Source organism: Tupaia chinensis, unplaced genomic scaffold (assembly GCF_000334495.1).
Source record: "Tupaia chinensis unplaced genomic scaffold, TupChi_1.0 Scaffold000045_1, whole genome shotgun sequence".
Lineage (NCBI taxonomy): Eukaryota > Metazoa > Chordata > Mammalia > Scandentia > Tupaiidae > Tupaia > Tupaia belangeri.
Window position 1 is genome coordinate 5,483,710 of NW_006159501.1, and position 10,681 is coordinate 5,494,390.

Consider the following 10,681-nt stretch of genomic DNA (forward strand, 5'->3'; position numbering starts at 1 on the left):
TTAATTGTGCTACCAAAGCATATTCATTGTATTATTGAGAAAATTAGTCAATTTAAGGAAAAGACAAAGAAATTCTTTTACATTTAACTTGTGAGAATAAGATTAGGCAGTAGTTAATACTGTCTAGTTAGTTTTACTGCATTAATCATCAAAATTACAAACATTCATATTTTCTACTTTTATTTTATTACTCAATACATATTAAAACAAAAAGGTAAGAAAGTTAATTTGAAAACAGGAAAATGCTTCCTTAACATGGAAGAGTCGATTACAGGTGAAAGAATCCTCCCAGTGCCATTAATGTAGAATCTTAATTTGGTTTATCTTGATATTTCACCAGGGGCTGTTTATACTCAGAATGGCACGAAGGTAACAATACCCTTCAACATAAGAAAGACAAAGAATTTGTGAAACAGAAAGAAAAGTGTGGAACAGTCAAGGAGAGACAAATTTTTTTTTAAAGAAGAAGAAGCAATTATACCCACTTTAAACGCTAATAAACTTCAATTCTATGCCTTTTAAAATTTTAGTTATTGGAATGAAGCATGCAATCAAAAAGACATTATATTTCTCGCCACAAAATCTAGTGAGTAGAGTAAATTAAATATCATAAACAGAAATGACACAAATTATTTAATTTTGAAATTCTATATTGCATTTTGAATATATTGACTTTTTAAAAGAATCTTATTTTTAATAGCTAAATTTATATTCTCTATAATATAAAACTAAATTGAAAAAGTCAATGATTTTCAACATCTAATTCGGTGAAACTTTTTTTTTTTTTCCAGAGGTTTTTGCTATAGGGCGCATGCACTCGCCAGATAGACAGAGAGAGACAGAGAGATAGAAAGCAAAAAATCACCCCCCAGGGAGGATGGCCACACCGCAATCCCTTCTCCTCCATTCTCCTCTTGGGGTCTTGGGCACGCACGCACACGAGCCTGGTGTGAGTTTTAAGCCACCGGGTCCGGGACATGAACCGCAGTCGACTACATGGGAGTCCAGCGACATAGCCATTATGCTAACTGCTGGTCCGGGTGAAACTTTTTTTAAAAATCGAAAAATCATAAGTCATTTGGCAGGCTTTGTCTTATACAAATAATTTTTTAAAAAGGTACACCAAGGGAACCCGCAGTTAGCGTAGTGGCTATGTCGCTGTTCTCTCACGTAGTCGACCGCGGTTCACGTCTTGGACCCGGTGGCTTAAAACTCACACCGGGCGCGTGTGCGTGCGTGCCCAAGATCCCGAGAGGAGAATGGAGGAGAAGGGATTGCGGCGTGGCCATCCCCCCTGGGGGGTGATTTCTCGCTTTCTGTCTCTATGTCTCTCTCTGTCTGTCTGGCGAGCGCATGCGCCCTATAGCAAAAAAAAACCTCTCAAAAAAAAAAAAAGGTACACCAAAAAGAACAAAAGCTGGTTTTCATAAATATATTAGAAACTAAATATTCACTTATTTATTACAAAAAATAATAATATTGAAGATTTCTACCACTTAATACAGTTTACTTTGAACTTACCAATTATTTTAGCAGTTATACTGATATTTACTCAATTAGAAATATTGTCTGTAGATGAAAGTAAACTAAAATGGCAAACATTAATTTTTCAGTGAAGTCCGACTTTCATGAAGATTAGAAGACATTTTATTAAAAGGCTCAATGTACTAAATCATATGGAAAATATATCTTATTCATAATAATATTGATAACATGCAATTAATAATAAAACATATGCCCAAGAAACGGTAAAATATGTTACATTTCCAGGAAGTTTACTTTTATAGTATTGTTATATTCCAAATGAGAGAAGCTCACTTCTTAATGTGCTTTCTTGTATCTACAAGATTTAATGTTTTAAAAATTTATTTATAATTAGATTCAAGGGACCAGTAGATGGCGTAATGGTTATGTTCCTGGACTCACACATAGCTGACTGTAGTTCAAGTCTTGATCCCCTTTAAACTTCAAGCTGGGCACGAGATCCCAAGAGGAGAATGGAGAAAAAGGCTTTGCAGTGTGGCCATCTTCCTGGGGGTGTGATATCTCACTTTCTGTGTCTCTGTCTCTTTCTGTCTGTGCAGTGAGTGCACATGCCCTATAGCAAACATTTTCTCAAAAATAAATAAATAAATAAAATTAGATTCAAGGGGCTGGAGGGTGGTGTGGTGGTTAAGATGTTAGACTCTCACCTGACCAACCACAGTATGAGTCTCAGACCTAGCAGCTTATTTTCTCACTTTTCTTTTCTCTTTCTTTCTCTCAGTTACCTCTGTCTTTCTCTGGTGAGTACATGTGCCCTAGAGCAACCCAAAATATAATAATAAATAAAAATAAATGAGTCTTTACAGAAAATATTTAAAACTAAAACCAGGTTCAAAAATATTCTTTGAGCAGGGCTTTAGTGGGTGTGTGTAAATACCCATGCACTGATTTGTTTTTTGTGTGTGTTTTTCCAGACAGGGTCTCACTGTGTCACATTCCCGCCTCAGCTTCCTGAGTAGCCAGAACCACAGTCATGTTCCACACTGAGCCTGGCTTTAGGCTAGGCCGGGAAAGGGAGGGCAACCTCCCATGTGCCCTGAGTCTGCTGAGCAGCAGCGTTTAGCATGTGCTTCTGCAGCTGGGCAAGAGCTGTGATTTAGGTTCACTGCTACAGTTAAACCAGGTTGTCAATCAATACGTACAGCATTTAATTGATGTTATGACTCTTATTCTCAAAGTGTCCCAGTTCTCTGGATAAATCATAATAAACGGTCACCCTGCTATGTGGCACTGAGGAATGTAGAATAAGAAATAGGAAGTCATCGTGAATGTCTGGGCAGGGAATCATTTAGTGGCTACTGGGATTGGGAAGATAACTAGCATACATGTGAAAAAAAAATAAGAGAATTAGACAGACTGGTGAGAAATTCTAAGAGAAAAAGAAATGAGCTACCTTATTTTTTTCCTTGAAAAAAATTTTTTTAGAGGTTTTTTTTTTTTTTTTCACTATAGGGCACATGTGCTTGCCAGAGAGAGAGACAGAGAGACAGAAAGCAAGAAATCCCCCCCTGGGGGGATGGTCACGACGCAATCCCTTCTCCTCTATTCTCTTATTGGGATCTTGGGCACGCACGCACACGCGCCCGGCGTGAGTTTTAAGCCACCGTGTCCAGGACGCGACCCGTGGTTGACTACATGGGAGTCCAGCGACATAGCCATTATGCTAACTGCTGGTCCCTTTCCTTGAAAATTTTAAAAGATGTGTATGCTAGAGAACTTTTTAAAGACCAGCCTATGCCTCAGCTAGAGAAGCATTCTGATATTTTGTGAAAAATTTAGAAATTATTTTCGGGCTGAAAACCATCTTGACGTGACTAATTAATGTCTTTTGGGAAAAGGAAGGTATAATAGCTATATTTTACTGTATTCCAAAGTTGGAAAATGAGAGCACATTAAATTTTCATCAATAAATAATCTTAAATCAACCAGTTAATAGCTTTTTAGAGGAATGAATATAGTCTCTGATTTTTTTTTTAATAATGGAAAGAATCCCTTTGAACACATTTCATGGCCCGTAAGTTATTTTGTAAATTAATATTTATGAAATTCTTAACTAGCAGAGTAAATTAATATTCAAAACCTGTTTTTACAAATATTTAAAAATAATTCATTTTGGAAAGAAAAAAGGAATGAATATAAATGCATTATGTTAGAGTCATTGATGTGAGCAGGTACAATTTTGTGTTTTAAAAGGAGAAATGCCATTCAGAAGAAGGGTGAGGATGAATAAGACTGATACTTATCTTTCAGTGGCTCACAAAGTGAACCAAAATGTAGACATATTCAAAAATAAGAATCCACAAAGCAGACTGTGAAAAGCACATAAGGATCTTTAGTTAAGTGCAAAAATACCTGGCAGTGAACAATAAATGAATTAATATTGTCTAATCATTAAGTATTTTGTCTGAAAGGGTCTTGTGAAGCACGTAAATATAAATAAGATTGCCAGATTAAATAATTGTTAATTTCAAATTAACAATAAAATCTTTTTTAGTGTAGGTATGTCCCATTGCCAAAATTGACACCCACATATATTTATTTGCTCCTTATCTAAAATTCAAATGTTACTGATCATTCTCCATTTTTATTGGCTAAAAGTGGCAACCTCAAATGTAAACTGGGTATTAGGAAATAAAAACTTTCCAAGTTAATAGCACCATGTACAATGGGAGTTGATGATTTTTAAAACTGACACATAGTAATTGTCCATATTTATGGGGTGCAGTGTGATTTTCAGTACATGAAAGGAATATGTAATGATCGAATAAGGTAATTAGCATGTCCATGACCTCAAATATTTATCATTAATTTGTATCAGGAACATTCACATCTCTTATTTTAGCTATTTTGAAATATACAAGAAATTATTGTTACCTGTAGTTACCCTCCTATGCCATAGAACACGAGAACTCCTTCTTTGCTTTTGTGCTCTTGTATCTCTTATGCAACATCCAATTTGCCCTCCCTCAACCCTTCCAGTCTCTAGGAGTCACTATCCTACTCACTTCTATAAAATCAACATTTCCGGTTTCCACGCATGAGTGAGAACCTGTGGTTTTTCTCTTTATCTTTATGTCTGTACCTAGATCACTTTACTTAATGTAGTATCCTGCAAATGTTTCCACACTGCCTTGAATGATGCAACTTCCCTGTGTCTAATGGCTGAATAGAGTGTATACACACACACACACACACACACACACACACACATGCACACACATATGTATATGACCTATCTCATGTTTTCTTTATACCTTTTTCTGTTGATGGAAAATGAAGTCTCATTTTTTTTTTTGGGGGGGGAGGTTTTTGCTATAGGGTACATGTGCTCGCCAGGCAGACAGAGAGAGACAGAAAGCAGGAAATCACCCTCCAGGGGGGATGGCCATGCTGCAATCCTTTCTCCTCTATTTTCCTCTCGGGATCTTGGGCACACACGCACATGTGCCCGGCGTGAGTTTTAAGCCCCCGGGTCCGGGACGCGAACCATGGTCGACTATGTGGGAGTCCAGCAAGATAGCCATTACGCTAACTGCTGGTCCCAAGTCTCATTTATTAAGCATCTACTCTGTATGTAGTAGGGATTGCCATACACATTATCTAAAATAATTCATAGTACAAGGTAGGAAGAATTATTCTTAAGGCTTGGAGAGGTTTTAAATAAGCCAACATCAATTAGCAAGAGACAGAACCTGAAATGGAACCAAAGTCTCCATGAGACAAGACTCAAAGAAGATAGTCCATATTATGACAAAACAAATCTTTTTTTTTTTTTTGTAAAACCAGGCCACTTTAATGTTTTTGTACAATTTAATAATAATCTTTTGATGACTGCAGACATGTAAGACCACTATATTCAGAAACATGTCATGATGATTTTCCAGATTGGTGCATCATCTTCAGAAATTATAAGGAGTTACTTGCACTCAACTGCTATCAAACCAGTAAGACAGCATCTATGCATACATCATTTTCAGGATTGTTGGTAACTTGGGCATATTTCTCCCAAATAACCTTGCCTCCTTATTTCACAAAGCCCAACTCACTCACATTCACCTCAATGACAGTACCTTTGGTGAGAACGCCCAAAGTTGTATACACTGGGGGTGAGGGATTCTTCTTTACACCAAGTATTGGCAGGCAAAAGGTGGCTTTCAGTCCAGGATGTGTTACATGGGCCTTCTTGAAATGTAAACCCATTGGCCTAATGAATCTTTCATATTTAGGTGGTTTTCTAGTAAAGCCATCTCCAACAACACAGACCTTTGTAACCACCCTCTTCCATGTCTTCTTTCTCTTTCCTGTTTGAATAACTTTTAATATTTCTGTTTCTCCCTGGGCTTGAACTTTGTGTAGAGGGACTTCCCACTTTCCCACTTTCTCTTTCCGTTTTTATTTAATCATATTGGAAAGTACTTTAGCTCAGGACTGTCCTTCTCTGTCCAACAGATAGGAACTACTCCTTCTGGAGTCTTTTCATCATTCTTCTATTTGGTGTTCTTCTTTTCATGTATATTGATAGTCTTTTTCATTTGTATTTTCTCAGCATGGCGCTGTTTATGATAGAGCTTAGCCTTCAGACCAATCATCCTTTTTGCCTTCTTTGAATGTTCATGAGCCTCCCGACTTTCCTTTCTCCTTTTCTCATAGTAATCCAAACAGTATCCATAGCGTTTATAATGTAATTCAACATATTCATTTTTTGGCATGGTGACAGCTGCAGAGTTGCCAGGAGCAGCCTCCTGGACACAAAGAAGTTGTCAACTTTCAGGTCTCAGAGACCAATAAGCAGACCCTATGCAATCCAGAATGGGAAAGCAAACAAATTTTTGAACTCATGGAAAGCAATGACTTTTGTGGGTGATTGTGTTCATGTTTCTTTACATACATTATATATATATTTGTGTGTGTGTGTGTGTCTGTGTGTATTAACATAAAAAGCTGAATATTTTTTGTCTTTTTAGTATGCCATTTTGCCATTTTAAGGGGCTTTTCTCTGCAGAATCAACAGTACTGAGTACAATCACATATTAGGAGAGAACAAATCAAACCAATAATGTTCGTAGTAAATATATCTGGAAGTATAATTTGCAACCTCTACCACTGGTGACCAGAAAAAAGAATGTGGAATAAGGTTGTTTGCTTATTCCAGCTAATGGACTACGTTTACTAAATTCCAGTAGGCTATATTAAGATATATAAGTAATGCAAATGAAATGAAAACATGAATTATGTGAGATTACTGACTAATAATAACAATAATTTTTTCCTATCATAGGACATATATATCCGGAAGAGATAAAAGCAGACCGTTTGAACCACTGTAGAATCTGGGGACTTGGAATGAATTTAATTTGCTTCATCTAGGAGTTTATTTTAGGTCTTCACTGAGGAGCACTGATAATTTATATGGGGTCTGTACTCAAATTAGAACAAACAGTGCTTATTCTGAGTGGGTGGATTCAGACACAAACTCACACACACACACCCATATCCCCACACGCTCCTGCCAATCAATATCAGGGCAAAGTCTTTTGACGAGAGAAAGACAGACTGGCTTTCAGCCCCGTTTGCTGCATGACAAGCCCTTTGGTAGAAGCCACCCCTATATAATGGTATGGATCAGCTAGGATGTGTCTAGACTGAAGCTTTCATTAATAAAATCCTTCTGAATCTATTCCAGTGGAAGCTGAAAGACAAAGAGGACAGGCGGGAACAAACAATTAGAGGAATAAATAGCATTAGATTAAAGAAAAGTCAGTATGAAGCTAAGAGTCGCGCGCGCGCACACACACACAAATTGCGAATTGGCAGCAATAAAAGTTGATTTTCACGTGGCAACTTTCAAGCCACAGGAAAGACAGAATTGGCAGGCAGGCAGGCTAGCAAAGGAAAGGTCACACTCTTGGAAATGAGAGATGATTAGCACATTGAGGAGGATTTTAGAAGTGGAGAGAGAAAGAAAGGCTTAACGGAACTGCATCACCTCTCTTCTCTTCTTTTCTTATGATTGCTTTCTTGAAATCCTTTCAACCCAGAGCTAAGTGGGTTATAAAATGATGATCTGCTACTCAGCAGAATGTTATTTCACATAGTCTTGAAAGCAAGGGTCCTTTGGTCTTCAGACTTGCAGATAAATGAGGGGAAAGAAAGGAGTACATATGTGAAAAATTCACCAAAAAAATCTCCAAAATTGTTATTGATAATCTACTCTATGCTTTAAAAATGTGTATCCTCAATTAAAGAAAATTTTCAAATAATTCGTTAATGGAATTAGTATACAAAAGTTAGTGTTATTGCAAAAGCAATGTAATTTTATATAATTACATCATCATTATAGAAAATTAAGAGTAGTTAAACAAAAAAATCCATGGAAAGCAAAACAGAACTGTTAGCATTACTAGAAATAGTAAACTTCATAATAAGAGGACCTGGATCACGTGCATGTATGCCCAAGATCTCAAGAGCAGACTGTAGAAGAGGGGATTATGGCATGGCTATCCCACTGGGAGATTTCTTACTTTCTTTTGCCCTCTCTCTTTCTCTGTTTTTCTCTGGAGAGTGGATGTGCCCTATACAAGAAATAAAAGGAAAAAAGAAAAGGTAAATCTATCCTCATTAGATTTTTATTTTATTTTCCAATTCTATTTTTTTTTTCTGGTTTCTTTTCCTTTTTTGAGAAAGAGATTTTTGCTATCGGGCATGTGCATTCTCCAGACAGAGAGACAAAAAGCAAAAAAATCACCCTTTGGGGGGATGTCACACCACATCCATTCTCCATTCTCCTCTCGAGATCTTGGGCACACACACACATGCACACCTGCCCAGTATGAGTTTAAGCCACCGAGTTTGTGACTTGAACCATGGTCAACTACGAGGTAGTCCAGTGACATAACCATTACACCATCTGCAGGTCCCTTTTCTGGTTTATTTTCTTGCTATGAATGAGAGAGACACAGACAGAGAAACAACACTCCAGCGGAGTCTTGACACCACAATCCACCTCCAGCCTCAGCCTGCCATGAACCACGGGCATGTATATGCCCAGCATACTCTTGGAGGTCTCCAGACTTTAATCGGGAAACTTCCTATGTGAAATGACCTTAAAGAAAATTACTTTCGGGACCAGCAGTTAGTGTAATGGCTATGTCGCTGGACTCCCACATAGTCGACCGCAGTTCGAGTCCCAGACCCGGTGGCTTAAACTCACACCGGGCGTGTGTGTGTACGTGCCCAAAATCCCAAGAGGAGAATGGAGGAGAAGGGATTGCGGTGTGACCATCCCCCCTGGGAGGTGATTTCCTGCTTTCTGTCTCTGTCTCTCTGTCTGTCTGGCGAGCACAAGCATCCTATAGCAAAAACCTCTCCAATAAAAAAAAAAGAAAAAAAAAAAAGAAAATTACTTTCGTGCCACTGTTTGACCCAATTCTTTGACTTTTAAGTAATACTTTATAATTGCAGCAAAAGTTATAACAGTATCTAATGTCTTGGTCATCACAAGTACAGGAAGTAACTAACACACTTGTATTTTTTAAATGGCGAAGCTATAGGAATCTAAGTGGAACATTTTAATGAAAGTGATAACCATCTATATCAGTAAATTATAAATATTCATTGGAATACCAAAATAAGGTACTGAGAAAACTATGCAAAGTAATATTTTTCCAAAAAAAAAAAAAAAGACAGAATTGTGCTTTCTTTCTTTCTTTCCATGTTAAGCCCTCTTTTCTCTAATCCTTGTCTTCAGCTAAGAGGAACCTAAACCTGGAAAGTATGTACTGCCATGCATATGCTCTGCCGGGATGAAACCAATTAGTCGGAGTTAATCCCTCCTCCTCTTACTATGCTGCTTACAGCCATGGGATCTGGAAAGGAGAAGGTACTCACTTTTGCCAGTGACCTTTGCAAGAAAAACTTGATAAATGTGAACCTGTAACTGAAAATGATAAATCAGCCAATTCCTGACTTGATTAATAGTGCATTTTTTAGTCTCTTAATGGCTCATAATTGCCCCTTGAGAGAAATGAATAGAATAATTTTGTAACACACAAATTTAGAATGCAACTTCCTGAAAAGAGTCTCTTTATAAAAAATGATGACAAGTTGGTTTTAGAAAAGGAAAGGCCTAATGAGCATGTAGGCAAGTCTATTACATGAAGTTTAATACAACCCCACAAATATTAATCAAATGTCAACTGTTTTCAAGGCACCCTCATTTTAAGTTCCTTGCCTGTGTAGACAAGTCTTCAGGTCCTTGGGGGTTAAGAATCAGTAATGTGATAAATTATATCTGAAAGCCAATTCGAAATTTCAACAGAATTTAGTTTACTTTCTATAATAAAGACAAATAATATCTCTAGTTAGTGAACCAAAAGATGAAACTCATCAATAATATATACCTTCCACATTTGAGAACAAATTTGAGAAATGGTTATTTTTCTGCTATTATTATAATGCCAATTTAAATACTAAATAAGATACAGGAAATAAGTGGTTGTTAGCACAATATGAAACTCAGCATAAATAATTAGGCACAGTGTATCATTCCAATATAATCATTGGTACCAGCTTGTTTTAAAGGTCAGCAAGGAAATTCACCTTGAAGAAGGTGACCTATTTAAACATAATTTGAAAGGTCTTCAGTGGTCTTTACTGTTGTGGTGAAGGCTGGTGCCTGCCAGGAGTCTAAATGTGACTATTCTAAATTTGGTATTGTCCATGGTGGTGCCAGCATCTGGTGAAAGGAGACACCACTGTGATGGCCAGCCTCTTTGCAAGAGGGAGAACGCATTCCTTTATCTATTCATGCATTGATACAAATGAATGCACACTACATGCTGCAGACACTAAAGGGACACTGGGGAGGCCAAGTAGAACAAGTCGTGCATCCTTCCTTCTGGGGACACTAATTCACTACACTGAGGGGATGATAGACAAGCTGAACGAGGTTTACAATTACCGTGCCAACACAGAGTTGCTCAGGGACTACAGAGGAGCATATCTAAATAAGACTGGAAGAGGCAGTAGGGGAAATGTAGGCGAGAGTATAAGAAATGAACAAGAGTTACCCAAATGAAAATGTGAGGATGAGCAACTGCAGAGTTGGAGGGTAGGAAGACCTATCAGGGCTGTGCTA

At 37.5% G+C, this 10,681-nt stretch overlaps 1 pseudogene; it reads right to left on the bottom strand.

Moving 5' to 3' along the window:
• Window positions 1–5,481: 5,481 nt before the first annotated feature.
• LOC106735358 (ribosome biogenesis protein NSA2 homolog pseudogene) lies at window positions 5,482–6,254 on the bottom strand (annotated as a pseudogene).
• Between the last annotated feature and the right edge of the window lie 4,427 nt (window positions 6,255–10,681).